The 8,830-nt window shown below is 34.6% G+C and overlaps 1 long non-coding RNA gene across 1 annotated transcript; it reads left to right on the forward strand.

Moving 5' to 3' along the window:
* Positions 1-564: 564 nt before the first annotated feature.
* Positions 565-1,257, forward strand: LOC113317956. Its single transcript, XR_003344152.1, has 3 exons — positions 565-695; positions 867-1,028; positions 1,121-1,257. It is a non-coding gene; the product is annotated as an uncharacterized LOC113317956 (long non-coding RNA).
* Positions 1,258-8,830: the final 7,573 nt, after the last annotated feature.

Genomic DNA, 8,830 nt, shown 5'->3' on the forward strand with positions numbered 1-8,830 from the left:
ACTGGTTCTACCAAGACTCTCAACATAAGTTAAAATCGGTTCTACTGCGTATCCCAAACTAGATAAAGATCTGTTCTACCATAGCTCCTAACATAAGTCAAGATCGGTTCTACCGAAGTTATTACCTAGGTTCGAATTGGTCATCCAATAGATCTTCAGTGAAAACCGAACCTAAACGCCTATTGATTTCTTTTCGATTACGAAACAAATTTCGTATATGTACTTCCTTTAAACATAGTTTCTATATGTCGATGTCACGTTTACGAAGTTCAAAAGATAAATATTACACTTCGTAATCAAATATCAATACCTTTAAAATCCTAACTCATATAAGCCCCCATGTCGCATGGTGAGAATACCCACCTTTGGATGAGCGTCACCGTCCCCTTAAAATTGCTCTATTCCACTTTTTCTCAAATTTTATTAATGTAACAGTGAATACCGATTTTAAATTCTATTAATTAATGTAACAGTGAATAGCGGTTAATTTCTTCGTTTTATCTGGAACACATGCTCAAAAGAAACTAATGAAAGGGCATAGAACCTTGACTGTTTTCATTATAAACCGTTACTTGGGGTATAGTTTCTATAGTAGTGCATCCATAGAAAAGTCTGATTCTACTTCGGCAAAATCTATTAGCCAAAGCTGCAGGGTTCTTAGAAACATCAAAGAAGCTACTTCGGTAAAATTTCAGGTAAAATATTAAACTTGGGGTGTTCATCTGTCTATTGCATTCTTCTTTTGTTGAAGATTTTGTTTACTAATTCTTATAATTTAATGAAATTATTGGGTAGAGAAAAGTATTTTCATACTTCAATAGCTGAATAATCACAACAATTTTCTTGCATTTACTGTATGATTTCAGGAGTTGCTCTCTCGAGTTCAGAGACAAAGATTAATAGGCAGCAGTTTGCCTGTTAAGTCATCCGTAGCAAAGTCTGATTCTACTCCGTTAAAATATTTTGGACAAACCAGCGGGGTTCATACAATTAGCAAAGAACCGACTTTGGTAGAAAAGATGTTTCAGGTAAGATATGAAGCTTGCACTGTTCATTTATATATTACATTGCTCTTTTTTTGACACTTTTAATTTGCTTATGTATGTTTTATTCGAAACAGGGTAATAGTGTGATGAATGCAGAAGCTGCTGGGAAGGATACGGTTAGGAGGGATATCAATGGCTCCTGAGGTTCTTAGTAAAGTATACGACCCCCACCGGCGCAAAGCAGCTACTTTGGTAGAAAAGATGATTCAGGTAAAATATGAAGTTTGGGGTGTTCTTTAGTATATTAGATTGCTCTTTTATTGATACTTTTGATATGTTTACGTATGTTCTGTTCGAAACAGGGAAATAGTGTGATGCAGCTTGGGGTGTTAGTCAGTATACTAGATTGCTCTTTTATTGACACTTTTGATATGCTTATGTATGTTCTGTTCGAAACAGGGAAATAGTGCGACGAATACAGAAGTTGCTGGGAAGGATACGGGCTTAGGAGGGATGTCAATGATTCCCGAGGTTCTTAACAAAGTAGACGGTCCCCTACCACATATTGATCGAGAATCTGGAAAAAAATCTAGAACCTCTGAAGATTATGACCTTCTTATTTAACTATGCCAATATCAATTGCGGAGCATTTGTTTTCCCAAGCTTGACATCCGATCCAAGTACAAGGGAAATCATTGTTGCAGATACGAAAGAGAATATTAATGAGTTATTAAACTATCTACATAATCCTGATCATTTAATTGTCTCCTCCATAGGAAGGTAAATATAATTTCTTTACATCTGCAGACGTTTTTCCGTAATTTAGGAAATAAGAGCTTGGTCTTATTATTCATAGTTGTTTATATATGTATTTATTTCGTTTTCGTACATTGTTATCACTATTGATTCTTAGATGTATGGTATGTGCATTAAGGACCAGATTGTGTAGAATTTTTTGATTAGTGTGCTCATTACATTCGCCAATGCAAAAATTATAATGATTCACTTTGTGTTTTAATTTTAGTTGCATAGGATTTATCAGTTATCTTCGGGGCAAACCTGACTCCTCTACTGATGAGTCCAACTAGGAAGTTTCAAACTGAGAAAGAAAAGTTCAGATATTAGTTAGATGTGTTCTATATTTCTTGCTTTTCTGTAGAATTATCCAACAATCCGTAGTGGGGTAGAATTAGCAATATCCTACTTCATATTCTTCGTGAGACCCTTTTGTAGTTTGGTTAAACAAAGGCTCTTCAGGGGTCGTCATGCTGTTTGGTTAAACAAATAGTTTAGGTACTGTAGTGATTACATGATTGCTGACTCAACCTTCATAAATGCCATTTTTTTACTGGGTTGTTTCTTTTCTATTTACTAGGAATATAGCAAACACTTGCAATCTATATTGTTATACTTTTTCAGTAAAGTTAAGAAAACCTTACTTTTATTATGATAGATTGTGTAGGACAGCACGATGCCCATCACCATATTTTGAAGTAGTTTAAAATTGAATTGTTTTAATTGCTGATGCATTTTTAGATGATGGTTTACAGCTGGTACAAGTTAAGATGCGGTATTACTACCACCTTGCTGGATTGAATTGGACAATGATGGGGCAAGCTACATCCGGTGTCAAGGAAGTTGATAATCAAGATGGAAACTTATAACTTTCGGCTATTATTGTTGCTCAAAGGAGTATATGCATTTTCAGGTGAACAACATGGCTCATAAAGGGGTTCGGAAGGTAAATTTTTGACTCATTCTTTTCTTGATTTTTTACGTTTAGGATTTTCAATGTCATTGCAGAAGAGCATGTTTTGAGGGTGCAGAAGAATGACAACTCGGTTAATAGGGAAAGAATGATGTTTAGAACCTTTTAGTAATACTTTGTTTTTCCACATGACAGAATAGGATCGCATAACAAATTAGTGGGAGGTGAGAAACACCTCCCACTAATTATTCAATAAGGTGAATATTATAAGAAGGATGATTAGCTTTAAATAGTCTAATCATTGTAGTTGCAGTGTCATTACAGGCACACATACTATTCACACAAACACTACACAGGACAGGTCAAGTCAACAGTCTTGACTTGACATTTACAATATCTAATACACCCCCTCAAATTGTTAGGGGATGACAAGAACCTGTCAGTTTGAAAACACAGAATAGGAAAAACAGTGTAACAAACTAAGTAACATCAGAAACTGAACTTGATGAAGCAGAGCAAGAACTTGCAGAAGCATGTGTGCTGGAAACTAACAATGACTGCAACAACCTTGAAAAAGTAGGTGAACAAAGCCCTTTTGTAAACAGATCAGCTAACTGGTCTGCACTTGAAATATGATGCAACTTTAGAAAGCCAATCTCCACCAACTCTCTTACAGTATGGTACTGTATCTCTATGTGCTTTGTCCTAGCATGGAAAACAGGTTTAGATGCTAATGCCAAAGCACTTGTATTGTCACACAAGAGTAAAGGTGGACTGATAACAGAAATATGTAACTCAGATAGTAAATCCACAAGCCACTTTAGTTCAGCTGAAGCAACAGATAAACACTTACATTCTGCCTCAGCAGAAGACTTAGAAACAATAGGTTGTTTCTTAGAAGACCAAGAAATCAAATTAGAACTCAAAAATACTGCATAACCTGAAGTGGATCTCCTTGTATCTGGACATCCTGCCCAATCTGAATCAGTATATGCAGTTAAGGTTGTCAGACTGCTCTTCTTCAAAGTAATACCAATACCAAGTGTGCCTTTTAAATACCTCAAAATTCTCTTTACTAGATGAAGATGAACATCTGTAGGTTTATGCATAAACTGGAACAAACAATTCACAGCAAAAAAAATGTCTGGTCTTGTAACTGTTAAGTACTGTAAACTTCCTACAACAGTTCTATAATATTTGCTAAAACTGTACCATCATGTAAAGAAACCCTTGGACCCTTAACTACTGGTGTGTCACATGACTTGCAATCCAACATATTAGTCTTAGACAATAACTCCAATGTATACTTTTTCTGAGTTAAAAGAAGAGAATCATTGTTTCTAACAACTTCTATTCCAAGAAAATAACCCAAACTGCCAAGTTCCTTCATTGCACATTCTTGTTTAAGAGAAACTATCAAAGTATCAATCATCATAATAGAACTTCTAGTCAATAAAATATCATCCACATAGAGCAATAAAACAAGCATTCCAGACTGAGAATGAATAACAAACATAGAATTATCTGAAACAGATTTCTTGAAACCATAACCAACCAAAAAAGTACTAAATCTATGAAACCAAGCTCTTGGAGCTTGCTTCAACCCATATAAACTCTTTTTCAGATGGAAAACATAATCTGAGGGATAATCAAGATTTATGAACCCTTGTGGCTGAGACATGTAAACATCTTCATCTAAGAAGCCATGTAAGAAGGCATTACTTACATCCAACTGCCTGACTTGCCAATTATAAGTAATAGCCATACACAGGACAACTCTCATTGTTGTGCACTTTACAACTGGACTAAAAGTTTCATTAAAGTCAATACCATCCTGTTGATTGTAGCCTTTTGCTACTAATCTAGACTTAAATCTATCAATAGACCCATATGATTTCCTTTTTATCTTATAAACCCACTTGGACCCTAAAATATTCATATGTGATTCTGGAGCTACATACTCCCATGTATCATTGTCTCTCAAAGCTGTATATTCCTCTTTCATAGAAACCTGCCATTTAGGATTTTGTATTGCTTGCTTAAAAGTTTTTGGCTCAGTTTCTGTAGTCAATAAAGTTGTATAAGCATAAGGAAGAGGATGTTTTATAGACATATGAGCAACATGATCTGGAAAGAGTTTTGGTTTTGAAATCCCTGTTTGTGCTCTTGTAACCATAGAATGAGAAGGAGATGAAGCAGAAATATCAGTAGACAAAGATGAAGAGTTATCAGAAGAGAAAGAATTTATAACAGCTGCCACAAATGATGATGAAACAAGACAAGAAAAATAAAACTGAGTTTCATCAAAAACAACATTCCTAGAAATATGTAAATTTTTAGTTACAGGGTTATAACATCTATAACCCTTCTGAAAAGAACTATAACCCAAAAAGACACATTTTACAGACTTAGGTGAAAGCTTATCAACTCTAGTATGAGATAAAAGAGGATAACAAATGGATCCAAAAATTTTGAGAAAAAACAAGACCTCAAAAGGAGATTTGTAATCCAGAATTCTACTAGGTGTTCTATTAATCAAGTAAGGTTAAGAAAGCATCATACCACATTTCTTTAGGACAAAAAGAATTAAATAAGAGTGTATTGCCCATCTCAGTGATGTGCCTATGCTTTCTTTCAGCTAGGCCATTATGCTCTGGGGTTTTGGGACAAGAGATTCTAGTAAGAATGCCACATTTATCTAGAAAAACCTTAAAAGGACCTTTAACAAGATCAGCAGCTCCATCAACTTGAAAAGAAAGAATTTTTGTAGAAAACTGATTTTCAATGACTTTTAAAATGAGTAAAACATTGTATAGCATCAAATTTCAGTTCCATTGGATAAATCCAATGAAACCTACTATAATCATCTATGAAAAGAATATAGTACTTATACCCATTTAGAGAAGAAACAATATGCCCCCACACATCACAGTGGATAAGTGACAGTGGTTGAGTGGCATGAGTGTTAGACAACTGAAATGGTAATTTCTTGCTTTTAGCAAGTTGACAAGGATGACACAGAGATGTAGAATGAGGAGTTGTTAAAACAATGTGTTTGGAGGAATGAAGTTTTTGAATGATATGACTAGATGGATGACCTAGTCTATCATGCCACACTTGAGAGGGAGCAGACACAGTTGTTGACAAAGAAAGAATAGAAGGAGAAGAGTGTTTAGGTAAAGAAATATTCTGAACATGATACAAATTATTTACTACAGTTCCATGAGAAAGCAAAGCATGTAACAAAAAATCCCTTATCTCATATCCATATGGGGTAAGTTTAAAATAACATGAATTTTCCCTTGTAAACTTAGCAACTGACAGTAAATTATGTTTCATATCTGGAACTAGCAGGACAAAATTTAGCCTAAAACTAGTTTTAGGTGTTTGAATAGTAGAAGTACCAGTAGATGAAATAACAAGGGACTTACCATTGCCCACTTGTACTTTGTCCTTGCCTATGTAACTTGAAGTATGTTGTAGAAGAGCCTCATCACCAGTAATATGAGCAGTTGCCCCTGAATCTGCAAGCCATTGAGGTGCTTCAGAAGTGGAAGCAGAAGGATCAAAAGATTTCTCTTCACCAATAGAAGTAAAAGCTTGTTGAGTAACATTTCCTGCCCCAGTTGTTGGAGGATAATATCTGAAGTGACACCTTCTTGCATAGTGGCCTTTCTTTCTGCATATTTGACACTCTATCTGAGAAAAGTCTCTTCTACCACCAGAATAACCATTATTACCCCCATTATATGGACCATAACTAGAAGAACTAGCTTGATTAGAATTTGAACTCTGACCACTCTTGAAAGAAGAATTACTCTTGAAAGAATTTGAACCATTTGAACCCCTGGACTTGTTTTTCCCATTATAACCAGAATTCATATTTCTACTAAACATAGCAGAATGTTGTTGATCATCAAATATTCAAACAGTTTCTTGATGTTGACTAAGAACCCATTGTTCATGATTTAATAGCCTAGGTTTCAATTCATCAAAAGTAAATGGGACATCCCTATTTTGATCAGCAACAACAAAACTATCAAACTCTCTACCAAGACCATTCAACACAGACAAAACAAGATCAGAATTGCTAACCCTTTCACCTATTGCAACTAGATTATCAGCAATGGTCTTGACATTGTGAAGATACACAAGAATAGTAAGATTGCCCTTCTTGAGATTATGAAGCTGATTCTTTAACAAATTTTTCCGTGACATAAATTGACTCTGAAAATTCACTTCAAGAAAGAACCAAATTTCTCTAGCAGTGACTAAACCCAATACATCACCAGAAATCGAATCAGTAAAAGTAGCCTTCATACAGCTAGTAACAAAACAATCCATCTTCCTCCAATGAGTCCATTTTGGATTTAGAGATGAAACACCATTAACTTCAATTTGTTTCACTGGTTCTTGCACACCACCATTAACAAGACCAAACAAATCCGTAGAAATTAAAACTGACTCCATTTAATCTTTCCAGAGTAAAAAATTATTTGGACCCAATTTAGTAGATACAAATTAGAGATATTGGAAAAAGGAAAAACGAATCCAGAAGAATTACCCAAATCTTGAGCAGCGGAACTCATTTTCTTTCTTCTTGTATAAACGATTGTTGAAGATGATATTAACAAAGAATACCCTCAAATTTGAGAAGATACAAATCTTTAATCTTGAAAAGAAAATCTGATTTGAATCATAAAAAAATTGTTGTAAAAGAATATTGAATCGAAAAATTATTGTAAAAGATGTTGAGATTCAAAAATTTGTATGTAAAAGATTTTTAGGTTTTGATTGTATGAAAAATCTGTCTCAGGATCGGTTTGTCTGATACCATGAGAAACAGGTAATGGATATTATTCAATAAGATGAATATTACAAGAAGGATGATTAACTTTAAATAGTCTAATCATTGTAGTTGTAATGTCATTACAGGCACACATACTATTCACACAAACACTACACAGGACAGGTCAAGTCAACAGTCTTGACTTGACATTTACAATATCTAATAGGAGGTGTTAAAGTTGTACCTGACTTTGTTTTTCCTTCTTCTCAAGCTTTTGGATTTCTTTGCGATATTTCATTTAAAATCTTTTCACTTTTTTTTCTTCTAATTTCTTTCTTTCTTTTCTTACATATATAACCATGGTGTATTGGAGGCTCTATTTTAAAGGCTATGGGTCGAATAATCAACTAAATGTACCTTCTATTGATTTGTTCATTTAGTCATTTAGTCCATTGCCTAAATCAGGAGCTATAATGTGATTTTGTGTTTTAATTATGTAATGATAAATTTCAATTCTTCCTTCTTTCCCCTATCATTCGTCTATCAAGTGACGATCCCCAAACGATAAGTTATTGTCTGGTGCCAATACAATGAAATAAAATAAAGTTTAAATGTGACACCTTCAATGGTGCTTGAAATTATATCATATGTGGCGGACTATTGGAAAATGCTTACGATTCTCTTTTTACAATTGTATTATGGATTTTGGAGTCATTGTGAAAGCAAACAAAGATAAATTTGTGTTAACTATTTTTTGGTTAATATTTATTTGTAACCAAATACAAATCCACTTACTATTTTACCTATAAATTGAATCAATGACTCGGGATGGGGCGAGGTGAAGCCGGACAACAACCAAAAATACGACAGAGTACAACGAGGCGAAGCTGAGCCACACCAAATCAAAAATCCTAAGCATGCATCGGGACGGAGTGAGGCGAAACCGAGCCACTCCAAATCAAAAATCCAAAGTGACGGGGTGAAGCGAAGCCGAGACACACCAAATCAAAAATCATAAGTGATGGGATGAATACCCGCGACACCAAATAAAAAATGCACGATGGGACGAGGCGAAACCACATCACACCAAACCAAAAATATGGTTAAAAAAAGAAAAATGATGGTGGATGGTTTTCGGGTCCGCCAGTGCGTAGAACGGGAACAAAATCTAGTTAATTTTTAACACTTTGATCATAATAGAATGACCAAGTATAATACTAGATATTAAATATAACCTCGCATGATATGTTTTCAATCTTAAACGACTTGAAAGCAACGATAGGAATGGAATCAAGTCAAGTCAGTATCATTATACCTCAATTGGAAGGATGATGTCTTCATTGTAGG

The sequence above is a fragment of the Papaver somniferum genome, chromosome 10, assembly GCF_003573695.1.
Source record: "Papaver somniferum cultivar HN1 chromosome 10, ASM357369v1, whole genome shotgun sequence".
In the NCBI taxonomy this organism is placed as follows: domain Eukaryota; kingdom Viridiplantae; phylum Streptophyta; class Magnoliopsida; order Ranunculales; family Papaveraceae; genus Papaver; species Papaver somniferum.